This window comes from Hemiscyllium ocellatum, chromosome 27 (assembly GCF_020745735.1).
Source record: "Hemiscyllium ocellatum isolate sHemOce1 chromosome 27, sHemOce1.pat.X.cur, whole genome shotgun sequence".
Lineage (NCBI taxonomy): Eukaryota > Metazoa > Chordata > Chondrichthyes > Orectolobiformes > Hemiscylliidae > Hemiscyllium > Hemiscyllium ocellatum.
Genome location: NC_083427.1, coordinates 8,996,661 through 9,024,133, shown reverse-complemented (window position 1 = coordinate 9,024,133; position 27,473 = coordinate 8,996,661).

Below are 27,473 nucleotides of genomic sequence, written 5' to 3'. Positions count from 1 at the left end.
AGGACCTGAATAGGATGAACATTTTCCGCTGGAGAGTCGGAGGTTCTGAGGTGACTTTATACGTTTTATATAATATCGTGGGGACATGGAAAAGGTGAAGTGCCAATCTCATATGGTGGTCCACTCTAGTCCAACACAAGTGTGCATAGGTTTATGCTCAATGGGAAAGTATTTTAATAAAAATGACCTGAGTAGTTACTTTTTCATATTCCGTGTGGTCTGTGTATCGAGCGAGCTGCCGGAAGAAGTGTTGAAGGCAAGGAAATTACAATATTTAAAAGGCATCTGGAAGGGCATATGAGATAGAAAGATTCAGAGAGCTATGACAAAACGTTAGCAAATTGTTTGAAGTCAGGATGGGATAACTGATGGAGCGGACATGTTAGTCCAAAATGTCTGTTTGAATGCTTTATGTCTCTATTACTCCTCATTATTTTCAGAACTGTGACCAGTGACAATGAACCACGACAAACACTGGAGGCTTACTCAAGAACTTTTCACTCATATGCCACATTGAACAAAAAATATGTAGGACGGTAGAATGTCGAGAAACCAATCCTGGACAAAAAGGAATTAAATGCAAAATATCTGACAACAGAAATCTCTGTGGAATAGTCAACGGCAACTCATTGGAGGGCAAGTATTCTGTGAATTGGACAATGACACATACATGATCACAGAATAGTCAGAAAAGTTAGTATTAGGGAAATGCGTGATGAGAAGACAAAATTGTATATGTGTGGGTGTAAGAGAGAGAGAGTAGAAGTGGAAAGGAAAATGCATGGTTGGATCCCAGCAGGAGTGTCCTTTATAAATAATCTTTGTGAGTATCATAACGTTGAGCTTCCATCTTGCATTAAAAATTCATGCTTCCACCAAAAATTTCCTTCTCTTTTCATAACAATCTATCAGTAAGAAGTAAGGTTCAGCAATGTAATGAGGTCCAACAATGATCACTAACACATTGTAAGTAGTTCAAAATCAACATTGGCTTGCGAGCATCAGGAACTGAGAGCAGAAACTCTGCAACGTGTAATTCGACAGGCAATGGAGTTCACTTCTAAAACTGTCATGAGAAATGCTTTTCAATCGAACACTCAACGTTAAATAATATCCATTAGATATATTAATTCAGTGGTTTATTTCAGAAATTAGCCAGTCTTTCATATTGCTGGATCAATCAATTGTTTGTGAAAATTAATTTCATCATGAAAGTCAATCGCACAGGAGCATCATTGTGATTACAATGAGAAATTTCCAAATATTAATTGCCAATGGTTACTTGGAACAATATTTACATAAGTGAGACAACACAATTTCTTTGTCTCCCCGAGACAATTTTTAACTTAATATTCACTGTAAAACTAAGTGATTGATTAACCACAACGGGACTTACGAAGTGATGTTTGGTCCTTTTATATGACGACTCATGTCTTGCTTTTATGAGCTGATTGCTTAAACATGCATATTGGAACGATATCAGTGCATTAGCTGGAAGGTACAGCTACGTTCTCAACAACGTTGTAAATTACGAAATGTTCAGACATTACATCAGATATGCTTTCTAACAGGGCATTATTTTCAGGAATAAAAATCGGATGAGGGCACTCTTGCTTTTCTGCATTGATACGTTAAAGGTTGATTGAGAATTTAATTTCCCCTTATTGTGTGACCCTACTTTTACATTCGATTGGTATAGTTTATTGTCTATGTGTTGCTGGACTTGTCAGATAGTCATTTTCCGTTTTCATATCTGCATGCTATTCGTGAAGGTTTTATTTCTCCATGACGTTTACGATCATATTTTTAACTTCCAGTGACCTTGGCCTTTTTTTTCAATTGACAGCTAGCCAATCCAATGGAGATATGTTTAGACATAACATGAAGTGTGTAATATTACTAATAACCCTAAGATCGTATCCTTCTAGAGAGGCCATCATAATATCATATCGTAAAGTTTTGGCTCTTCCCATAATATCTAGTCTGTCGAGGGAACTCCACTATTATTGTTTTAGTTAAAAATCACACAACACCAGGTTATAGTCCAACAGGTTTACTTGGAAGCACACTCGTTTTCGGAGCGACGCTCATTCACCAGGTGATTGTGTCAATCACCTGATGAAGGAGCGTCGCTCCGAAAGCTAGAGTGGTTCCAATTATACCTGTTGGAGAATTACCGGGTGTTGTGTAATTTTTAACTTTGTACACCCCAGTCCAACACCGGTATCTCCAAATTATTTTTGTTTTTGATATTCAGTAGGTCTTTAATATACATTGTTTTTAAGAATTAATATCTAACATTTCTACTTCAAGTCTCCCAATGACAATTTTACATAATTTTTTACAAGACTGGCCGTAGTAACACATGGCTTCCACAGGAGTAGAGGAAATTGGGTCCACCTTTCTATCAGTTGTAATGATAGTCCAACATTGTTTTTTGTGTAGTGTGTATGAATGGATGTGCATAAGCTAGTTTCATGCGGCTAATAATCAACACCCAAATCGACGATAATGTCATGCACCCCTACAATGTCCAGACTCCCTTCAAAGTTGCATCAGGGTTGAAGTTCCAGTTCGTCTCATTTATGAAGCTTCCAGCAGTCAGCTTTGTAATACTCACATATATTATACATGCACACCCATGGTTGCAATTCGAACAGCTATTCCCAGTCTTCCTCAGATAACAATTGTAGGAATACAGGGACTGACAGATGTAACATTGTCAGCTCCATTCTCCTGTTCCTCACATGGACAGCTCAATATATTGTTCAGCTCGCAGACTATTTTCCACCTTCACCACTGACGCCTCCGACATCTCCGCAGATGTCACATGTTGACAGCACACCCGCTTCCAGCCTATCATAAGTCGGAAATCGCCAAGATTTCTGGACTTTACATGCAGCTTTAGTTGTGAATAGTATTTCCAACTTTTCTCCAAACTCACATCTTTCAGCGGACACATAACAGGCATGATAATATCCACGTAAAATCTGCGTGGAATTTGGCCATATTCTGACCTTATCTTTATCCCCACCCAATCTTCCACGCCTGGTACTTGCTACTTTGTAAAGTGCTGATCTCTTCCTATGTACATAACTGGTTATCTAGACTTGACTTATTTCCAAATCGTGCAAAATTGTTTATTCAAATTCCTGTCATATTTATGGATGTTCCTATTAAGTGGTCCGATACCGTTCCCATTGCCAATTATTCCTTCCAGCCATTTCATAATTCAACCTGACCATTGGTTCCAAGAGTGTGAATCAGGAGTTCTTTTTTGGACTGGTTGATGAAACATCAAGATAGCTTGCAGGAATGTCACCACGCTTTCCCATGTCTGCTGAATTGTCATTGGTATATTGTCTTTCGAGAATAGAACAGTACAACACATTACAGGCCATTCGGCATTTTATCCTACTTTATACCAGTCTCATCGACATGCCCTTCGTTGCACTATCTTCCATGTGCGTATCCAAAAGTTGCTTAATTGTCCCTGATGTATCTGACTCGACTGCAACTGCCAGCATTGCATGAGATTTGCGAGGCATGACCTGCTCCTCACAAAGCCATGCTGACTATCTCGAATCAAACTGTTGTTTTCCTGTCTCTCAGAATCTTCTCGAATACTTTGCTGACCACTGACGTAAGACTGACTGGTCTGTAATTCCTGGGTTTATCACAACTCCTTTTCTTAAACTGGGGAATAATCTTTTCGACCTTCCAATAATCTGGGAATACTCCAGTGGACAGCGAGAAGGAAAAGATATCATTTAAGCTGCAGCAATCTCTTCGGTATGAAGAGCTTATGGTAGAAACTTCGACTCTTCTGCTCTTCGGATGCTGCCTGACCGGCTATGCTTTTTCAGCACCACGCTCTTTGACTCACATCCCTAGCATCTGCAGTCCTCACTTTTCCTGTATCCCATCTGACTCAGGAAACTCATCTATCTTTAAATATTCCAAACCTTTCAGCACATCCTCCTTCTTCACATCAAATTATTCTGGCATGTCAGTCAGTTTCACGTTGTCCTCAGAAACGTCAAGGTCCCTTACCACCGTGAATACTGAAGAAACGTATTCATTGAGGACATCCCCTACTTCCTTCGACTCCAAACGCACGTTCCCTCCTACTCAACATTAGGCAAGTTTCCTTCTTCCTCTTGACAAGATGTTTCACATCCATTACTAGCTAATGTTGTTTCAACCTACCAATCCTTCCTTCCCTTCCTCGGAAAACCTGTGTATCATTATCAGCAAGTGCTTCCTCAACAGGTTCCACATTTCTGTCTTTTGTTATTTTTTTTCATGTTTCTAATCATGCAACGATACGTGGATGCTAGCATCTGGATTTATTCTGTTTGTTTGTTTAATTCTTATTTACTAACATGTCCATTGCATAAACTTATTCGTGAAATGGATCACTTGACCTGTAGCCATATGGACGGAATCCCCACTTGGGGATGATTTCCTTCATTAATATTTTTGTTGTATTAAGGTCAAACAGCGTTCTTGTTTGAAATGTTTGTATCCTCCAGGTAAAGGGATTTATAATTAAGTTATTTATAAAGTTAGCAATTTTCTCCACTCTGCCATACACTCTTTAAGTTCATTTTCTGTAATGAGTTCCTATCTTTCCGTTGTTACTAAGAAAACGATTGTACTACAATCAAATGATTACAATGACACCTTGAACTACCAGAATATGGATTGTGCTACGTAGCAAATACAAACAGAATGAAAGGAGCTTAAACTATCATAACATATTTTGTACCAACTTCCCCATTCTTAATCGACCACAACATGTGACATAACTTTGAACTGGAGTCACCATCTATCGTCAGATATGTCAATGTACATACTAAAAGCGCGACACCAATACAGTCAAAAAGCATTTATTTGTCTGAAGAATGACAACAAGAACCTTAAACATAGATGGATACTCCAAGAGGAAACCGGTGTTTTTTTTTGGTTTTAAATTTGTTTAGTGCATGCAAATAGAAGATAACAATCAGGAATGTACAGTTGCAAATACAGTTGGATGACAATGACGCTGCTTAGAACAAAAAACCTAGAGCCTTTACAATACAGTAATGGGTCCTTCAGCACACCGTTGTACCGAACATGGCGCCACATGAAACTAATTTCACAATTTAAATCAGAATTAAGAGCGTTCAAGACAACAATAATTGAAGCAGATTACATCGGCTGGTCTTTCCGATTAACAAGAAAACAAACAATTCACAATCTTAGCAAACTCACAATAATAAACTTATGAGACACAATTTATGAGACAAGTAACGGCATAATGGGAGGTGACTTTTGTCAATACTCATCACTCTGAAGTCGCACTAATATTTGGCCAGTCACTTTATTGTAATTAATCATCTTGTGGTTATGGATTGGAACAAAATGATAAGCAAACACTTTCGGTGGCCAAGCCGGTTATCATGAGAAACGTTAAAGACACCCCACTTTCAACAGGGGAAGAAGGAGACGCGATGTGTTCAGAAGAACATTTGGTCTACTTGAGCAAGGAATGATCGGACAAAAATTTTTGTTTTGTTTTCTGCGTTCAGAAGTATTTTGTAACTGCTAGGGAATGAATACATATGAAGTTGTGAGTTGGATGAAATAGGCATTTTACTAATTCCTTGCAATAGTTGCACATATGGTTTGAATTCCCAGAACATGAACTCAGTGAGCCCTTTGCATCTCAGAACTTCAAAACTCATGCCATACATTGTTTTGTTCACCTTGGCATAATATTTCGCATTTTCTGAACATTATGCGACAGGACTTAATTTATGTGTAGGATATGGTTGTTGCTGGCTGGACATGCATTTATGGCGCGTTATAGTTGCTCTTAAAGTAGCGGTGGTGAACTGTTATATTGAAAAGCAGACGTCCATATGGTGCAGTAATATGAAATTGGCTATGCAGGCAAGAGCTCGAAGATTTTGACCCCAGCGTTGGAACAGTATTCTAAGAACATCTAAGACTAGATTTTTTTATAATTAGAAGGCAAAATTGCAGTGATAGTGTTCCCAAGTATCTAAATCCTAAGTGTGCCGAAATGATAGCGTTCATGAGTATGAGAAACGTTGTCTATGGAGCTTTCATTGACTTTCATTATGAATTTTGTAGATGTTAAACTGCGCTAAATACTGTAGTGAAGGGAAGAACATGTGGGAATACGCACATAGAACAACTGTGGTACTTTCTCCCTGGTACTATCAAAAATATTCAAATACTTTAAACTGCATTCATTGAGGCAAGCGGAGACAATTCTGCCCAGGTTCGAATCATGCCTTACTCAGAGTTTGGGCAGGCTTTGGGCATCTGGAAGTAAATTGTTGTTTGAAGGATTCTTAACCTTTGAGCTCCTCTTGTAGCCAAATTGTCTGGTGAACTTCAATAGTTTGTGGTTTCCTTATCTTGAGAAATGAAGTATTTAGCAATTAGACTGAATTGATACTTCACCCCATTCATTAATTCTGCTCTGAACTTTCGTTGGGTACCACCATAAATAAATGGGTTGATGCAGGAACTGAAAAACTGAAACATATAGCCAGTTTCCTCGAGTATAAATTTCGAGTCTGTGAAGTCCGAACCTGAGGAATATGCGACATTCGAAATTCGGACATGGAGAACTGTGACAAAAAATACAGAATACAAGAGAATAAAACTTCCTGAGACAGCAAAGAGTAAAATCATGAACTTTCTTCGTTTCTCCATTTCTGTGTCACTTTGATGTTCTCTGTTGCTCTGATTCGAAAGTCTCTCCCTGGCTTTATTCGCAGTTAGAATGTGTCTGACGGTGAGAGCATTGAGCAGTAAAATCAGAATGAATGGGAGGCAAGGTGTTAAGATGGTACGAATCAAATCATACGCAGCCCATGCAAGTGAAGTATAAAATTCAAATTTAATGCTGCAATACCAGGGAACATTGTTAACTATGTATGTAGGTTCATAAATAAAATACATAAATATATTCTTAATACAGCTTAAAATGGAAACAGTAACTATAACTAAAGCTGCTGTATTCTGGGTACAATATTTGATTTTAACCTTCTGACAACAAATGGCAACAAATCAGTCGAAGGTAAAAGCAACAGTTAGCCAGGCACAACTATCAATGGCTGCATATATTAAGGAAGAACGAAGACTGCACAGTGGTGTGATGGAAAGGAAACTGGATGGGAAGTAAATCCCAGCGATCCGACTCAGTATTACAGCAGTGATCATTACCAGGAGATCTGTCACCGCCATGGACACCAGGTAATAGGTAATACATCCAGAGAGGCCATATCGTCTTCGAGCTAGGATGATAGTCACTGCTAGGTTGGCTGAAATTGATGAAAATATTCAAAAAGAGTAAAGAAAATAAAATACAACACAGATACAGTACCTTCAGCCATTGAAAGCTGTGCTGATCCACATCATTGATATAAACATGTCACCTATTTTCTAAGGATCTGTATCCCTCTTCTCCCTGCCCTTTCATGTATATATCTAGATGCAGCCTAAATGATGCTGTTGTGCCCATGTCTACTAATTCTTCTGGCTGTGTATTCCAGGAACTCGCCACCCTCGGTGTAAAGAACTTCACATGCATATCTCCTTTAATCATTTATCCTTTCATCTTGAATTCATGACCCTGCGTAATTGAGTTCCTTGCTTTGGGGAAAAAGCTACTTGCTATTCACCATGTCTACACCTCGCATGATTTTGTCGACCGCAATTATGTCACCCCTCAACTTCCATCTTTCTGAGGAGATGAATCATAATCTCCTCAATGTCTCTTCATAGCTGGCGCCCTGTATTCCAAACAAATTTCTGGTGAACCTCCTCTGCACCCTCTCCAAAGCATCAACATCGTTTTGGTAATGAAGCGACTAGAACTGTATGCTGTATTCCAAATGTTGATGTACCAAAGCCCGAGACAAATGTTATCTGACCTGAAAACTATTGTACTCAATACTTCGAATGAAGAAGGAAAGCATGCCATATTAATCCCTCTATCTACCTAAGTTACCATCTTCAGGGTACAATGGATCCGAACACCCAGATCGCTCTGTGCATCAATTTTCCCCAGGGATTTTCTATTTACTGCGTAGTTAGCTCTTGATTTGACTCTTCCAAAACGCATCACCTCACATTTGCCCGGATTGAACCCCAGCTGCCATTTCTCTGCCCAACTCTCCAATTTATCGATATCCTGCCACGTTCAATGTGAGTCCCTATCACTAACAGTACTCCACCAATCATTCTGTCATCTGTAAACCTACTCATCAGACCACCTATGCATTCCTTTTATGTGGTTCCACTATGGCTCCCTATGGAACATCACTCGTCACAGTTCTCTATTTTTTGAAATTCCTTTCCACTGTTATTCTTTGTATTCTGTTGGACCCCACATCACCTCACTTTCTCCATCAGCCGACCATGGGGAGTTTTACCAAACGCCTCACTGCTGTCCATGTCCAGGACATCGACAGCGCCTCCCTTATTAAAAACTTGGTCACTTCCTCAGAAAATTCCATTAAGTTGGTTAGACATGGCCTTCTGTGCACAAATGCACGCTGCCTTTCACTGATACGACCATTTCTTCAAAATGCAAATACATCTTATCACTCCGTATCTTCTCCAGCAGCTTCCCCACAACCGACATTTGCCTCTCCGGTCTCTAGTTACCTGGATTATCCCTGCTACCTTTCTTAACCAAGGACACAGCATTACAAATTCTCCAGGTTTGCGGGACTTCACCCGTGTTCAATGATGCTGCAGAGATATCTGTTCATGTCCTGACTATTTCCTCTGTTCCTTCCTTCAGTCATGTGGGATAGATTACATTAATGCCTTTTGGAATATCCAAACTTCCTCCCTCCTTCAGCCGACTTTATCGAGATTAATCAAACGTTTAACCCTAATCTCAATATCCATCGTGTCCCTCTCCTCAGTCAATATGGATGCAAATTTTTCATTAAGAACGTCAGCCATTTTCTCTGATTTACGTGTAATTTTCTTCTTTTGTCGTTGAGCATCCCAACATCTTCTTATTTACCTTCTTGTTCCATATATAAGAATAAAGGCTTCGGGATTTTCCTTTATCCTGTTTGTTAAAGATATGTGATAACCCCTATTAGCCCTCTTAATTCCTCGTTTCAGATGAGTCCTAATTTCCACATATTCTTCCAAAGCTTCGTCTGTTTTCAATCATATAGACCTTGTGTATGCTTCCTTTTTCCTCTTAGCTAGTCTCACAATTTCACCTGTCATCCATGATCCCATAATCTTGGCATTTCTATCTCTCATTTTCACAGGGATGTGTCTGCCCTGCATTCTAATCAATTTCTCGACAAAAGCCTCCAACATATCAATTGGGAATTGACCTTCAAACTGCTGCTCCCAATCCAGCTCCTGCCGAATTTTGCTACAGCTGGCCTTCCCCTAATATAGCACTGTTCCATTAGGACCAATCTTGTCTTTGTCCATGGGTATTCTAAAACTGACAGAATTAGATTAGACTTACAGTGTGGAAACAGGCCCTTTGGCCCAACAAGTCCACACCAACCCGCCACTCACCCATACCCCTACATTTACCCCTTACCTAACACTACGGGCAATTTAGCTTGGCCAATTCACCTGACCCGCACATCTTTGGACTGTGGGAGGAAACCGGAGCATCCGGAGGAAACCCACGCAGACACGGGGAGAACGTGCAAACTCCACACAGTCAGTCGCCTGAGTCGGGAATTGAACCCAGGTCTACAGGCGCTGTGAGGCAGCAGTGCTAACCACTGTGCCACCGTGCCGCCCACCTGTGCCACCGTGCCGCCCACCTGTGCCACCGTGCCGCCCACCACTATTGTGATCACTATTCCCAAAGTAATCCTCTACTGAAACGCCAACAACCTTGTCGGCACATACCCCAACACCTCGCTCAGTCTGGCCACTTTACACTTTGGAATACTTATATAATGCTATATAAAACCCTCCTGGATACTCCTTACAAACCCTCCTCCATTTTCACCTCTAATACCAAGTGAATCCCAGTCAATGTTGGTAAAATTAAAATCTCCTATCACCACCACCCTGTAGCTCCTACATCTTTCCATAATCTGCTTATATCTTTATACTTCTATCTCATGATTGCTGTTGGGATGTCTGTAGTACAGCCCAATATCGTTACCATATCCTTCCTATTTTTGATCTCTGCCCATATTGTCCTCCTTCAGCACAGTGTGATATCCTTTCTGACAAGTAATGCAACTCCTCCATCCCTTTTACCTTCCTCTCTGCCCTGCCTGAAGCGTCTAATTTCTGGCATATTGAGTTGCAAATCTCGACGTTTCCTCAACCAAGTCTCAGTAATAGCAATAATGCCATAATCCTAGGAGCAAATGCAAGACCTAAGTTCACCTGCCTTACCGACTACACTTTGATTAGATTCCCTACAGAATGGACACAGGTCCTTCGGTACTGCAGGACCACACTGACCATCCGAAGATTAACCCACACAGACCCATTCCTCGCTGACTAACGCACCAATCACTAGAGGAACTTGAGCATGGCCAATTGATCTTGCCTGCACATCTTTGAACTTTGGGAGAAAACTAGAGCACCCGTCAGAAACACACACAGACACTGGGAGAATGTGCAAACTCCAGACAAGCATCCTAGATCCCTGCCTAGATCCCTGGCAGCAGTGCTAACCACTGAGCCACCGTGCCACTTCTAACATCTCACAATAAAACAAATACACCTCAGACCAACTGTCCCTTTGCATTCATCATACGCTCCCTGCCTACTCTTTCCCTTAGTCACGCTGATTTCATTGTCTAGTTCCTTACAGGCTTTAGTTACAACCTCCTTACTGTCCACGAGCCTCATCATTTGATTGCCATCCCCCTTCCATCCTCCTCAGCAGCGTTAGCAAAAGCATCCTCAATGATATTGGTTTCAGTCTGGCCCATGTGTAATAGTTCCACCTTTCCCAGAACTGATCCCATTGTCCTGAAAATCTGAACCACCTCCTTCCTGCACAAACTCTCCAGCCACGCATTCATTCTGTTAATTCTTTCATTTCTACTCTGACTAGCACATGGCACTGGTAGCAATCCTGAGGTTGCTAACCCTGAGGCCCTACTTTTTGACTTGGCCCCGAACTGGTTCAATTCTGCGTTTCTCCAAGTGGAGCAAACCCACAATAACATAATTCCTTAGCCTCGGTAACAGTGAAATACTGCAATCAAATTTTAATTGCAGAAAGGAAATTATTAAGAGCGTATAGATCTCCCGAGATGATATGGAAAATGAGTCGAACTAAATAATTAAGTACATGCATCGAGATCCATAAGAAGAAAAAAGACGTGCCACTTGAAAGCTGTTGCATCTTATTATTCAGATATTTCAAAGAAAATGCACTTTAGAAGCTGTAACACAAACATTGCAAAAGTGCAAGAAGTAATAGAAACATAGCATGCTCCTCAATGGTGGAATTTATACGATTGAAATCTGCCAAAACTATCTAAGAGCAACAAAAAATATAATCCTGAAAAAGTGATATTTTTGAGAGTTTGAGATGAGAGGGCGACAGAGGAATTAAGAAGTAATGTACTTTTAATCAGAAGAATTGGTATCTGTATCTTACTGATGCACCAATATTAAATGGGAACATTCGTAATGAAGAATAGGAAACTATTCGTTAAAGCAGCTTACCTTGGACACCAATAGCTGCTAGGATAGGATAGTAAATAACAAATACGAGGCCTTTTGGTGTTACATGCATTTCGACCAGACGATTTTGATTTATTCTGTCAAAGAATAAAACGCAGTCACATTTCTACCCAATGTCAGTCTCTCGGGAGTTCATCACAAGCATATTTTAAATTTATCGAACGAAGAGATTAATTCAGGTAATTTTTTGTTGTTGTTGTCTTCTGATGCAGTTAAGAGTTTATTTGATGCGTTCAGGCATTGCATCAAAATGTTAACTCATTTAGCTATTATCCTTCAGAAGAGAACATTGACCTCATCTGAGTGGTCAGAGCCAAGCAGTGCTTCCGATGACAAAACTGCAAAAACAATTTTGCCTGATTCGTTGGCTGTACTGAAAGTTTTAATCTCTGTGGTGTTTAATATTTGGATAATGAAATTAGTAAATATATTTAAAAGGCACGAGAGGATTTCGCGAAAAGAAACAAAGAAATGAGCCGACACTTAGGATCAAACTGAGAGTTGTTTTGGTCTAATCATGTAAATATTACATTGTCACAAACACATTGCATATAAATCATGTTCGAAGTATGAAACAACTTTCTCAAAATCTGTGCACCAAATGCACTGTCACAAATTAAGAAAGAGTTGTGTTATTTTGCTAGGCACTTGTACAATTAAGAAGTTTATCACGTAGAACACAGACCATAGAACACTGCAGCAAAGAACAGTCACTTCGGTCCTCTATGTTGTGCCGACATTTCATCTTATTTGAAGATCAAACTAACCTAGGCAAAAAGTCTCTGGCTATCCAGTCTATCTATGCCTCTCATCATCTTGCACACTTCTATCAACTAACCTCTCATCCTTCATCTCTGCAATGAGAAAAGCCCAAGTTCCCTCTCCATTTTTTTAGAAGACATGCCCCCCAGTCTGGGCAGCATCCTGATAAATCTCCTGCTCTCTCTTTAAACTTCTAATTCCTTCCTGTAATGAAGGGACCAGAATTGTGCACAATATATCAACTGTGGTTTAACCAGGACTCTTTTGACCTTCAGCATAACATAGCAGCTATTAAGATCAATCTCCTTGTTAATGAAAGCCAACATGCAATGCACGTCCTTCCAATCCGAACAACGTCGGTGTCAGGTTTGAGGGATTTATGGATGCGGACTCCAAGATCCCTGTGTTCCTCTAGAAAGCTAAGAGTCCTGCTTTTAACCCAATAATCTACATTCAAATTCGAACTTCGAAAATGAATCCCTTAATATATTTCCAGGTTGAATTTCGTCTGCTACGTCTCAGCCCAGCTCTGCATACTTTCAAAGTCCCATTGCAACCTATCGCTGCCCACCACTCTATTCATAACGCCACCAAACTTCATGTCATCGACAAACTTAATAACACTCCCTTCCACTTCCTCATCCAAGTCATTTATAAAATTCACAGAGAGCTGAGTTACCACAATAGATTCCTGTGGAACACCACTGGTCACCGAGCTCAAAGCTGATATTTTTTCATCTAATCCCACCCTCTGTTTCTGTACGTCGATCTCTAGGATGATGAGTCAGGCAGAGACTAATGAGATGCATAAATTTCCACTTCAATGAGGTTTGAATATGACCTCTAATATGTTGCAGTTAGCAGCTAGTGAAAAGGAAAAATAATGGCAGTTGTTATGTGTTGGAGCACCGTTCCACGTTCCTCTGTCACATTAGCTGTTTGGCAACTGGTGCCAACAGTGAACATAGCAGGCTGCAAGTAATAAGCTTCATGAGTGGCTAGTATGGAAATCCTTTGAGGGCATTGTTCACTCTCGCTAATCTTCAGTTCTAAATGCTGATAAGTATTATAGATATCTAGGGTCTTCTGTTAGAGCCACATTGAAATCAACAAGGAAATCACAACTGCACATGACCAAGGAGCAAGTTTGGCAGATTCAAAATAGCTAAGTAGTTCATTAGCTATTGGAACAGGCGTTTCTTTTTTTCCTGCAATCGCCAACAATGTTTGAAAATGTGATACAGTGTTCCAAATAAACACATCAAAGATGGAATTGTGAAGCTGAAGAGCATCTGAAACGTGATGGCCGACAATCGGTAATTGTGTTCCACAATCTGACTAACAACATAAGTGGAGTGAAGGATGTGGTCATGAACTCAGTACTTAGGAATCAGGGAAGAAAATTAAGAAGTGTGTCCCCAAAGCGATAATCTCTGGGTTGGTCAAACTGCCGTGTGTAGATAAATACTTAAGTGAAAGTATAAGTCAGATAATTGCTGGACTCAGAAATTGGTTCAGGAGAAGAATTTATAAAACTTTTATAGTATCTATGTTGTTTATGGAACATGTCGAAACGATGGATCGCTTTTGAACAGAGTTGGGGTGATTTCCTTGACTAATCACATTGTGACGGAACTGCAGGTTGCATGAAGTTGGGACAAAAAATGACATTGAAATGGATGGCAACAAATTCCAGAAGAATCCAGTTCGAAAACACAGAAGATAAATGGCTGAAAATAAGTGAACATATTTCCATTTCAAATTATAGAAACTAAAGCATACTAGATGAGGACACAGAAACAAATGCAGCAGTTCTCACAAATCACCTTGGCCTGGCGTTTTTCATAGTTATATCGCTTATGTCCCTGGTGACTACTCCTCTTTCAATGATGCTAATCCAAGAGCCTGAGGAATTCCAGAGACAGTGAGTCGACTCTCAGTCGAGGGCAAATTGCTGGCGTCTACAGAAAGAAAGTGTTACATAGAAGGGTACTTATAAATCAAGGATGGCTGACAAAGGTTACAGACAAAGACGTCAGCAGGCCTATAAATGGCTGCTAAATGTTCCTGAATAAAAGTATTTTCTGACATGATACAGAGATGGATAAAAGAGCAAGTTGTTGGGAAACGTGAACAACAGAAACAAAAACAGTCACCAAGTTTTGATACGACAATAAGAAGTTAAGATGAAATCAAATGAATTGACTGAAGCAGCAAGACAAAAAATAATTGATCGTTTGTAGACCTCCAACACTCAAAGGGAGATACCAGAACAAAAAGGTGGCTAATGTGTGAGATATAAAAGAAAATCTTCGGGGACTATGGCCACACCATTATCAAATAAGATATTTGTAACGCAACAGGAATGAATTTGACTACTAGGTGACACGTCCGTTAGTAAAGAGCCGATCTACAAGCTATTCTGATGAGTTGCAGGCGTGCTGGGGCAGTTAGAGCATTTCTTGTATGCTGAGAAAGAAGATTCTGTTAGTTCGGACTAAATATTTTCCCACAAGGAGATCAGAAGTGGTGCCCAGGTCTAAAGTCCTATGATACTGTTATGGACTAAGCCAGCCCCCACCCCACCCCAAAGGGCTTCAAGAAGGTAGTTCAAACTTTCTAGTTGTTTTAAATGGGTGCAAAATGTTTTTTTAGGAGCGATGCAGTTGGTTAGACCACTCATTTGTAAGCTAAACTGAATTTAGTTACAGATGGACAAAAGATCACCGAAGTTAGAATGCCATAACTTCTTGAAAACCCAACCGACACAACAATGCAACTAAGCAAAGAGCTGTTGCGATTGTGTGAAACATCCCATAAATAAAGCAGTCGGCAAAAACAGTTAACATTAAACACAGGTCCGTACAGGAGAAATGTCAGAGAGAGTCAGCCAGAAAACGTCTGTAGAATCAGAAAGCTTTCTCCTCCAGCAACTTTCTTTGACCAGCAACTTCCAACAGGCTGCATGCTAAAAGCAAAAAAAAGTTAAAAACCTGAACAGGAAGAATTGACTGCTTCCCTTTTAACATATATATATTTTTAAATACTTAAAAACCTTTCAAGTAGATTTTTCTAGACATATCGGAACGTCTGCTCTCTTGAAATAAAATAAAGACAACATACCCTTAGGGCGAGTTAAGACACGAAAGACAACTTAATCAAATAAAGGAACCTGTCATTGTGCACCACCCAGATTTACAAACGCACATACTCACACACACACATGCAGACACACACAGACACACGCATGCACTCAGAGAGACCACACAGCAACACACACAGACACACACCAACACAAGCACACAGAGCGACACACATGCAGGCACACACACAGACACACGCACACAGAGACACACACAGCGACACACACACGCAGACACATGCGCACTCACAGACCCACACAGCAACACACACAGACACACACAGACACACACAGACAGAGCGATACCCACACAGACAAACACACACACGTACACACAGAGACAGACAGAGTGTGGCAGCGAGCAGTTCTATCAGAAGTAACATTTGTATTATAAAAACGGTAGGCAAGGGCAATTTTTAAAATGAAAGAAGAGAATCTGCGCCAATTGATGTCAATCACACTCTGTCTTCATCGAGTATATTTATCCAGGAGTTACTGCTAATCATAACCAAGTAAATTAATTCGCCACAAGACCTGTTCAGAATTCACAAATGCTGCAGTGACAGGATAATCCTCAGTCTCACCATTGTCTGTGTATTATCTCAAATGTTTAAGTCATGAGTGCAATGGGTTACTTTCCACTTATCTGCAAGGGAGATCTCCATCAACAGTCAAGGAGCTTGATACATTCCCGGACAGAACACCACTTTCATTAACACCCCATCGATCTCCTCCAGTACCCACTCACTCCACTACTGAAGTACAGAAGCAATAATGCATAGACAGGAAGTTTACACATACGGAAAATCTAGGAGTCACTGTTCTAAACCAGGGGTAGCCCGGTTAAAATGGAGCATGAAGCAAATTTATTTTTGTCAGAGATTTCTGAGGTGTTGTGACTCTTTTTTCTTGAAAACAATGACAGGGATGTCGAACCATTATAAGGAAGGGCAGAATGTTAAGCTAAAGCCACAGAAAGATCATAAATGAATGGTGGAAAAGGCGTGATTGATCGAATTAACGACTTCTGATTTTATTTCTTCCCACTCATTCTAAATGAGGTGTATTTTTCATTCTATTTGTTGCCGTTAACATTGACTTGAGACTTGTGGAAAGAATTGTTGCAATATAAAATATTTCCTGTAAATGATAAAATCCAGAGCACTCTTTTTAAATTCTTCCAACACAAACTTCGCTAAACGTTTCATGAACCTCAAACTTTTGACAGTTGCCATGTATGTTCATCAAGGTGAAACAGTAACCATGTTTTCTAAACTAAATATACTGCCTGATGCAATAACTATTTCCAGTATTGATAATTTGGTTGTATTATTAACTGTGTGCTATATGCCAACAGATTCCTCTGCATGCATTTGTTCACAGTACCCAAGGTCTTTCTGGATTGGTAGCCCTTTTATTTTCATAATCCTTCATGCGATTTTGGAGAAAAGCTACATTTTGTCAACGGTTTCCCTGCCCATCATTACGGTAATCCTCACACAGAAAAGTGACGCCTCCGTTTCCGAACAATATTTGAGAATTTCATTATACTTGCCAAGGTCTTTAGAACTCTCACAGCTCTGATGCATTTTACGTGTGAGACAGGCTGAAAAGGCTACAGCTGTTTTCTCTGGATCACCGGAGGCTGAGGGGTGACCTTGTGGAGTTTCATAAAATCGTGATGGTCATGCTTAGGTGAATAGGCTGTGTCTTTTCACTGGGGTGGCGGCAGAGGGTTTCCACATTCCATATTCCACAGCTGGATGGAATATGTTCAGGGTGAGAGTGGAAATATTTGAAAGGGACCTAAAGGGTAACCTTTTCACGCAGAGGATGGTGCGTGAATGGAATGACTTGATGGAGGAAATGGTGGAGGCTGTTACAATTCCAACATCGGCATGGGTGTATGAATAGAGGGACATGGGTCGGGTGCAGGCAAGTGGGATTAGATTAGGTTGGGGTATCTGGTCGGCATGGACAAGTTGAACTGAATGGTTTTTTTCTGCGCTGTACATCTTTATCAGTCCACATTTCTATCATCGACATTTTGTTGCTTTTGGAGCAGACTTTGTCATCTTGTTTTTCACAGAAACACACATATGGTCACTTGTGATTTGTGCATCATCCGCAAGCCTTACATGAGCATTTCTGTGGCCTTCAGCTTTGTATTATTCTCCTATATTTGCTACAAAATGAGAGCCAATACATCTGATCATTTCTGTATTCTTTGCACATCGCCATCTCCTTCTCTATTCCAGAAGTTATTCATTCTCAAATTGAGTGAGGCAACACAATTTCTTTGTCTCCCCGAGACAATTTTTAACTTAGTATTCACTGTAAAACTAAGTGATTGATTAACCACAACGGGACTTTTTTGCTTACAACAGATGTGCTTTCGAACAGGACATCATTTTCAGGTAAAAAAATCAGATGAGGGTACTTTTGCTTGTCTGCATTGATACGTAAATGTTTGATTGAAAGTTCATTTTCCCATTGTTTTGTGACACTACTTTTACATTCGATTGGTATAGTTTATTGTCTATGTGTTACTGGACTTGACAGACAGTCATTTTCCGTTGTCATATCTGTATGCTCTCCGTGAAGGTTTCATTTCTGCAAGACGTTTGCATTCATAATTTTAAATTCCAGTGACCATGGCGGGTTTTTTTTCATTTGACAGCTAGCCAATCTGATAGAGGTATGTTTAGTCATAACATGAAGTATTTAATATTACTAATAACCCTAAGTTAGTATACTTCTAGAGAGGCCATCATAATATCATTGCGTAAGCTTTTGGCTCTTCCCATAATATCTAGTCGTTCGAGAGAAGTCCACTCTTTTTTTTCGTTGAAAATTTCAAAACACCAGTTTATAGTCCAACAGGTTTAATTGGAAGCACACTAGCTTTCGGAGCGACGCTCATTCATCAGGTGACTGTGTCAATTACCTGATGAAGGAGCGTCGCTCCGAAAGCTAGAGTGCTTCCAATTAAACCTGTTGGACAATAACGTGGTGTTGCGTGATTTTTAACTTTGTCCACTCCAGTCCAACACCGGCATCTTCAGGTTTTTTTGATATTCAGTAGGTCTTTAATATACATGGTGTTTAAGAATTAATATTTAACATTTCTCCTTCAAGTCTCTCAATGACAATTTTTCATGTTTGACAATACTGGTCGTAGTAACACATGGCTTCCACAGCAATAGAGGGAATTGAGTCCTCCTTTCTATCAGTTGTAATGATGCTCCAACATTTTTTTTTCGTGTAGTGAGTGTGAACGGATGAGCATAAGCTCGTTTCATGCAGCTAATAATCAACACCCAAATCGACGATAATGTCATGTAGCCCTACAATGTCCCGGTTCCCTTCAAAGTTGCATCAGGGTTGAAGTTAAAGTTCGACTCATTTATGAAGCTTCCAGTTGTCAGCTTTGTAATATTCACTTATATTACGCATGCACACCCATGGTTGCAATTCGAACAGCTATTCCCAGTCTTCCTAAGATAACAATGGTAGGAATACAGGGACTGGCAGATGTAACATTGTCAGCTCCATTCTCCTGTTCCTCCTATGGACAGATCAATATATTGTTCAGCTCGCAGACTATTTTCCACCTTCACCACTGACGCCTCCTACTTCTCTGCAGATGTCATATGTTGACACCGCCCCCTCTTCCAGCCTATCATCAGTCGGGAATTGCCAGGATTTCTGGATTCTACATGCAGCTTTAGTTGTGAATAGTATTAACATAGTATTCTCCTAAATCACATCTTTCAGCGGACACATAACAGGTATTATAATGTCCACGTAAAATCGGTGTGGAATTTGGCCATATTCTGGCCTTATCTTTATCCCTACCCAATCTTCCACTTCTGGTACTTGCTACTTTGTAAACTTCTGATCTCTGCCTTTGTCCATAACTGGGTACCTACACTTGAATTCATTCCGAATCGTGTATAATTGTTTATTCAAATTCCTGGCATATTTATGGATGTTAGTATTAAGTGGTCCTATACCGCTCTCATTGCCACTTATTCCTTCCAGCCATTTCATCGTTCAACCTGAACATGGTTTCAAAGAGTGTGAATCATGAGTTCGTGTTTGGACTGGTTGATGAAACATCAAGATACCTTGCAGGAATGTCACTACGCTTTCCCAAGTCTGCTGAATCGTTATTGCTATATTGATTTTAGAGCATATAACAGTACAACACAGTTGAGGCCATTCGGTCTTTTATCCTACTTTCAATCAGACGAATCGACATACAATTCGTTGCACTATCTTCCATGTGCCGATGCAAAAGTTGCTTAATTGTCTCTGATGTATTTGACTCGACTGCAACTGCCAGCATTGCGTAAAATTTGCGATACATGACCTGTTCCTCACAAAGTCATGCTGACGATCTCGAATCAAACTATTGTTTTCCAAGTAATCATGAATCCTGTCTCTCTGAATCTTCTCGAATAATTTGCCGATCACTTATGTAAGACTGACTGGTCTGTAATTCCTGGGGTTATCCCAACTCCTTTTTTTGAATAGTCGAATAACTTTTTTGACCCTCCAATTATCTTGGACTACTCCAGTGGACAGTGAGAAGGAAAATATAGCAGCAACGCTGCAGAAATCTCTTCGGTATGAAGAGCTTATGGTGGAAACTTCGACTCTTCTGTCTTTGGATGCTGCCTTACCGGCTATGCTTTTTCAGCACCACGTTCTTTGACTCTGATGTCCAGCATCTGCAGTCCTCACTTTTCCTGTATCCCATCTGACTCAGGGAACTTATCTATACTTAAATATTCCAAACTTCTCAGCACATCCTGCTTCTTCACATCAAATTATCAATCAGTGACTGACAATACCAGAAACAGGCATGTCAATCAGTTTCACGCTGTCCTCAGAAACGTCAAGGTGCCTTCCCAGCGTGAATGCTGAAGAAAAGTATTCATTGAGGACCTCACCTACTTCCTCCAACTCCAAGTGCACGTTCCCTCCACGATCCCAGATAGGCCTTTCCCTCACTCAGACCATCTTGCTCTTGGTCCTGACATAAGTTGAGAACGCCTTAGGATTTTCCATTAATCCTACCCGCGGAAGCTTTTACAAACCCCTTCCAGCTCTCTCAGTCCATTCTTCAGTTCCGTTCTGTCTACCTTGCAACTCTCTAAAGCCACGTTTGTTTCTTGCCTCCTCAACATTGGGTAAGTTTCCTTCTTCCTCTTGAAAAGATTTTCCACATCCATTGTTAGCGAATTTGTTTCACCGACCAATCCTTCCTTCTCTTCCTCGGACAAACCTGTGCAGCATTATCAGCAAGTGCTTCCTCAACAGGCTCCACATTTCCGTCTTTTGTTATTTGTTTCATGTTTATAATCATGCAACAATCCGTGGATTCTAGCATATGGATTTTTCTGTTTGTTTGTTTAATTCTTATTTACTATCCTGTCCGTTACATAAAACTTTACGTGAAAAGTTCACTTGATCTGAAGCCATATGGACGGAATCCCCACTTGGGTATGATTTCCTGTATTAATATTTTTGTTGTATTAAGGTCAAACCGCGTTCTTGTTTGAAATGTCTGTGTCCTCCAGGGAAAAGGATTTATAATTAAGGTATTTATCAAGTTAGCAATTTTCTCAACTCTGCCATATACACTTTAAGTTCATTTTCTCTGATGAGTTAGTGTCATTCCCTTGTTACTAAGAAAATCATTGGACTAAAATCAAATGATTACAATGACACCTTGAACTGATGGAATATGGATTTTGATCCGTAGCAAATACAAACAGGATGAAAGGAGCTTAAAGTATAGTAACGTATTTTGCATCAACTTCTCCATTCTTCATCGACCACAACATTTGTATTAACTTTGAATTGGAGTCACCATCTATCGTCAGATATGTCAATGTGCATACTAAAAAGTGGGACACCAATACAATCAAAAAGCATTTATTTGTCTGAAGAGTGACAACAAGAAACTTAAACGTATTTAGGATTGCTACTCCAAGAGGAAACTGTTTTTTTTTATTATAAATGTGTTTAGTGCATGCAAATCAAAGCTAACAATCAGGAATTTAGAGTTACAAATACAGTTGGATGGCAATGACGCTGCTTAGAACAAAAAACATAGACCCGTACAAAATAGTAATGGGTCCTTCAGCTCACCGTCGTACCGAACATGGCGCCATATTAAACTAATTCATTCTGCCTGCCCTCAGCCCTTATCCCTGCATTTCTTGAATATTCATACATTTATCTAAAAGTTTCAGTACGCATCATAAATTTGCTTCCAACACCATTGACAACGCGTTGAACACTCCGACCACGCTCTGAGTGAAAAACTTGCCCCTCAATACTCTTTGAACTCTCACCCTCTCACTTAAAATGAGTGCCCTCTTGTTTTAGACATTTCAACTCTGGGACTAAGATGCCGTATATTCATATGCTAATTTAACTCACTTCTATTAAGTCTCCCCTCAGCCTCTGCTGCTGAACAGTAAACAATCCGAGTTTTTCTTTCTTCTCCTTATAGTTCATGCAGTCTAATCCAGCCAGCATACTGGGAAACTTCTTTTCTATCCTCTCCATAGCCTCTGTATCCTTCCTGTAAAATGGCGAACAGAACTGAATGCTGTATTCTAAGTGTGACCTAACCAAAGTTTTAAAAAGCTTCAACATTACATCTGGATTGTTCTATTCAATTCCCAGACCAAGAAAGACAAGTACACTTCAGCACTCTATCCACTTTCATGGTAACTTCCAGGGAGCAACGGTCATGAATCCCGTGGTTCCTCTGTCAGTCAATGCTGTTCAGCGTCGTTCCATTAATGGGATACATTCCCTTGACACTTGGTCTTCCAAAGTGCAGCAACTCACACTTACACGGATTAAAATCCATCTGTCTTTTCTCTGCCCATATCTGCGACTGCTGCATACTTGGCTGAATCCTTTGACAATCTTCTACAAAATCCACAACTCCACCAGTATTTGTATTGTCTGCAGATTACAAAGACATCTATCTATGCTTTCATCCAAGTAGTTTAAGAATATCACAAATTCAAATTCCGAATTCCGAAGTCAAATAAGGGAAATTGTGTGCACGCATGCGTGTGAGGCTTATCAAGGAATTGTTGTTATGAAAACTGATTTAATGCAGCCTTAGTATGAGAAACAATCTTATACACTTGTCACATTTTGTTGGAATTAGCATACTTCCGTGATCTTGTGTATTAAGAGATATAATGAACATAAAAGATTTCTCAGGATCTTCACAGAAGAATCAAACTGAGACAAGCAAAGTGCTAGTGGGAAGGAGGTGTCTGGTTTGTTGGGAGTTTCACAATTTAAATCAGAATCGAGTGAGTTCAAGACAACAATAATGGAATCAGATTACATAGGCTGGTCTTTCCGATTAACAAGACAACAAACAAATAACAATCTTAACAAATGCACAATAATGAATTTAAGATAGAAAATAAACCCAAAGAAATCTGCCATATTATGAGACAAGTCACGGCATAATGAGAGGTGACTTTTGTCAATACTCATCACTTTGAAGTCGCACTTATATTTGGCCAGTCACTTTATTTTATTTAATCATCTTGTGTTTGCGGATTGGAACAAAATGATAAGCAAACACTTTCGATGACCAAGCCGGTTATCAGGAGAAAGGTTAAAGACACCACACTTTCAAAAGGGGAAGAAGGGGCCTCGATGTGTTAAGAAAACATTTGGTCTACTTGAGCAAGGAATGAAATTGCAAAAAAAAATTTCGTTTGGCTTTCTACAGTCAGAAGTATTTTGTAAGACAAGAGAATGAATCCATATAAAGTTATGATTTATAGTAAATGGGCACTTTACTAATTACTTGTAATAGTTGCACATATGTTTTGAATTCCCAGAACGAGAACTCAGGGAGCCCTTTGCATCTCAGAACTTCCAAACTCAAAACATGTTTTTTTTTTGTTCAGCTAGGCATAATATTTCACATTTTCTGAACATTATGCGACAGTTCTTATTTTATGTATAAGATATGGTCGTTGCTGGCTGGGCATGAATTTATGGCGCGTTCCAGTTGCCCTTCAAGTAGTGGTGGTGAACTGTTTTATTGTAAAGCACAAGTCCATATGTTGTAGTTATATCAAAAAGGCTATGCAGGCAAGAGCTGGAAGATTTTGACCCCAGTGGTGGAATAGTGTTCTAAGAATATCTAAGACTGGATTTTTAATGGTTAGAAGGCAAAATTGAAGTGATGGTGTTCTCAAGTATCTACATCCTATGTGCGCCTCAATAATAGCGTTCATGAGTATGAGAAACGTTGTCTATGGAGCTTTCATCGATTTTCACAATGAACTTTGTAGTTGTCAAACTGTGCTAACTCGTGTAAAGAAAGGAAGAACATGTGGGTACATGTGGAATAGAACAACTGTGGTACATTCTACCAGGTGCTGTCGAACATATTCAAAGTACTTTAAACTGCATTCATTGAGGCAAGTGGAGACAATTCTGACTAGGTTGGAATCATGCCTTATTCAGAGTATGGGCAGGCTTTGGGAATCTGGAAGAAAATTGTTGGTTGAAGGCATCTTAACCTTTGAGTTCCTATTGTGGCCAAATTATGTGGTGCACTTCAATAGATTGTGGTCTCCTTATCTTGAGAATTGATGTGATTTAGCAATTAGACTCAATAGATACTTCACCCCATTCATTAACTCAGCTCTGAACTTTCGTTGGGTACCACCATAAATAAATGGGTTGATGCAGGAACTGAAAAACTGAAGCATATAGCCAGTTTCCTCGAGTATAAATTTCGATTCTGTGAATTCAGAACCTGAGGAAAATGTGATTTTCGAAATTCGGACATAGAGAATTGTGACAAAAAATACAGAATACAAGATAATAAAACTTCCTGAGACAGCAAAGAGTAAAATCATGGACTTTCTTCGTTTCTCCAGTTCTGTGTCACTTTGATGTTCTCTGTTGCTCTGAGTCCAAAGTCTCTCCCTGGCTTTATTCGCAGTTAGAATGTGTCTGACGGTGAGAGCATTGAGCAGTAAAATCAGAATGAATGGGAGACAAGGTGTTAAGATGGTACGAATCAAATCATACGCAGCCCATGCACGTGAAGTATAAAATTCGGATTTAATGTTGCAATACCAGGGAACATTGTTAACTATGTATTTAGGTTCATTAATAAAATATATAAATATATTCTTTACACAGCTTAAAATGGAAACAATAGCTATAATTAGAGCTGCTGTATTCTGACTACAATATTTGATTTTAAGCTTCTGACAACAAATGGCAACAAATCGGTCAAAGGTAAAAGCAACAGTTAACCAGGCAGAACTATCAATGGCTGCATATATTAAGGAATAACGAAGACTGCACAGTGGTGTGATGTAAAGAAAACTGGATGGGAAGTATATCCCAGCGATCCGAATCAATATTACAGCAGTGAATATGACCAGGATATCTGTCACTGCCATGGACACCAGGTAATAGGTAATACATCCTGAGAGGCCGCATCGTCTTCGAGATAGGATGATAATCACTGCTATGTTAGCTGAAATTGATAAAAATGTACAAAAAGAGGAAAGAACAAAGAAAATTACAGCACAGATACAGTACCATCCGCCATCGAAAGCTGTGCTGATCCACATCATTGATATAAACATGTCACCTATTTTCTAAGAATCTGCATCCCTCTTCTCCGTGGCCTTTCATGTAACTTTCGAGATGCAGCCTAAATAACGCTATTGTGCCCATGCTTACTAATTCTTTTGGCAACCTATTCCAGGAACCTACAGCCTTCGGCATAAAGAACTTCACATGCATATCTCCCTTAAACATTTCTCCTTTCTTCTTGAATTTATGACCCCGAATAATTGAGTCCCCTGCACAGGTGATAAATCTACTTGGTGTCCACCCCGTCTGCACCTCGCATGATTTTGTCGACCTCAATCATATCACCCCTCAACTTCCATCTTTCTGAGGAAATTAATCGTAATTTCCTCAACGTCTCTTCATAGCTGGCGCTCTCTATTCCAGTCAAATTTCTGATTAGCCTCCTCTGCACCCTCTCCAATGCATCAACATCATTTTGGCAATGTAGCGACGATAACTGTATGCTGTATTCCAAATGTGGATGCAACAAAGTCTGAGACAAATGTTTTCTGACCTGCCAACTCTTGTACTCAGTACTTGGTCTGATGGAGGAAAGCATGCCATATTGATCACTCTATCTACGTAAGTCACCATTTTCAGGGTACAGTGAATCCGAACACGGAGATCGCTCAGTGCATCAATTTGTCCCAGGATTTTTCTATTTACAGCATAGTTCGCTCTTGAATTGACTCTTCCAAAACTCATCACCTCACATTTGCCGGGAATGAACTCCAGCTGCAATTTTTTTGCCAAACTCCCAATTTATCTATATCCTGCCACGTTCTATGTGAGTCACTATCACTAGCGCTACTCCACCAATCTTTCTGTCATCTGCAAACCTGCTAATCAGACCACCTATGCATTCCTCCAGATATTTTAAGTGGTTCCACCATGGATCCCTGTGGGATATCACTGGTCACAGTTCTCTATTTTTTGAAATTCCTTTCCTTTGTTATTCTTTGTCTTCTGTTGCCCAGTGAGATCTCTATCCATCTAGTTGGTAGACCTTGGACCCCATATCACTTCACCATTCTCCATCAGCCTACCATGCGGAGTCTTATCAAACGGCCCACTGCAGTCCATGTCCAGGACATCAACAGCGCTTCCCTTATTAAACATTGGTCACTTCCTCAGAAAATTCTGTTAAGTTGGTAAGACATGTCCTTCTCTGCACAAGTGCACGCTGCCTGTCACTGGCACTTCTTCCAACTGCTAATACATTCTATCACTCTGTATCTTCTCCAGAAGCTTCCCCACAACTGATAATTGGCTCTCCGGTCTGTAGCTACCTGGATTATCCCTGCTACCTTTCGTAACCATGGGAACAGCATTACAAATTCTCCAGGCTTGCGGGACTTCACCTGCGTTCAACGATGCTGCAGTGATATCTGTTAATGTTCTGACTATTTCCTCTCTGACTTACTTCCGTAATGTGGGATAGATCCCATCCGGACATGGAGACTTGTCCACCTTAATGCCTTTTGGAATACCCAAACTTCCTCCCTCCTTTAGCTGACTTCATCGAGATTAATCAAACCGTTATGTCTCACCTGAACATCCACCTTGTCCCTCTCCTCGGTCAATATGGATGCAAATTTCTCATAAAGAATGTCAGTCATTTTCTCAGACTTCCCGTATAACTTTCTTCTTTTGTCGTTGAGCATGCCAACATCTTCTTATTTACTTTTTTTGTTCCTTATATACGAATAAAATCTTTGGGATTTTCCTTTATGTTTGTTGAAGATATATGATGACCCCTTTTAGCCCTCTTAATTCCTCGTTTCAGATGAGTTCTACTTTCCCCATATTTTTCCAAAGGTTCGTCTGTTTTCAATCACATCGACCTTGTGTATGCTTCCTTTTTCCTCTTAGCTAGTCTCACAATTTCACCTGTCATTCATGGTCCCTTAACCTTGTAATTTCTATCCCTCATTTTCACAGGGATGTGTCTGTCCTGAACTCTCATCAATTTCGTTAAAAGCCTCCAACATATCAAGTGGGAATTTACCTCCATACTGCTGCTCACAATCCAGCTCCTGCCGAATTTTGCTCCAGCTGGTCTTCCCCTAATTTAGCACTGTTCCGTTAGGACCAATTTCGTCTTTGTCCATGGGTATTCTAAAACTGAGAGAATTGTGATACTATTCCCAAAGTAATCCTCTACTGA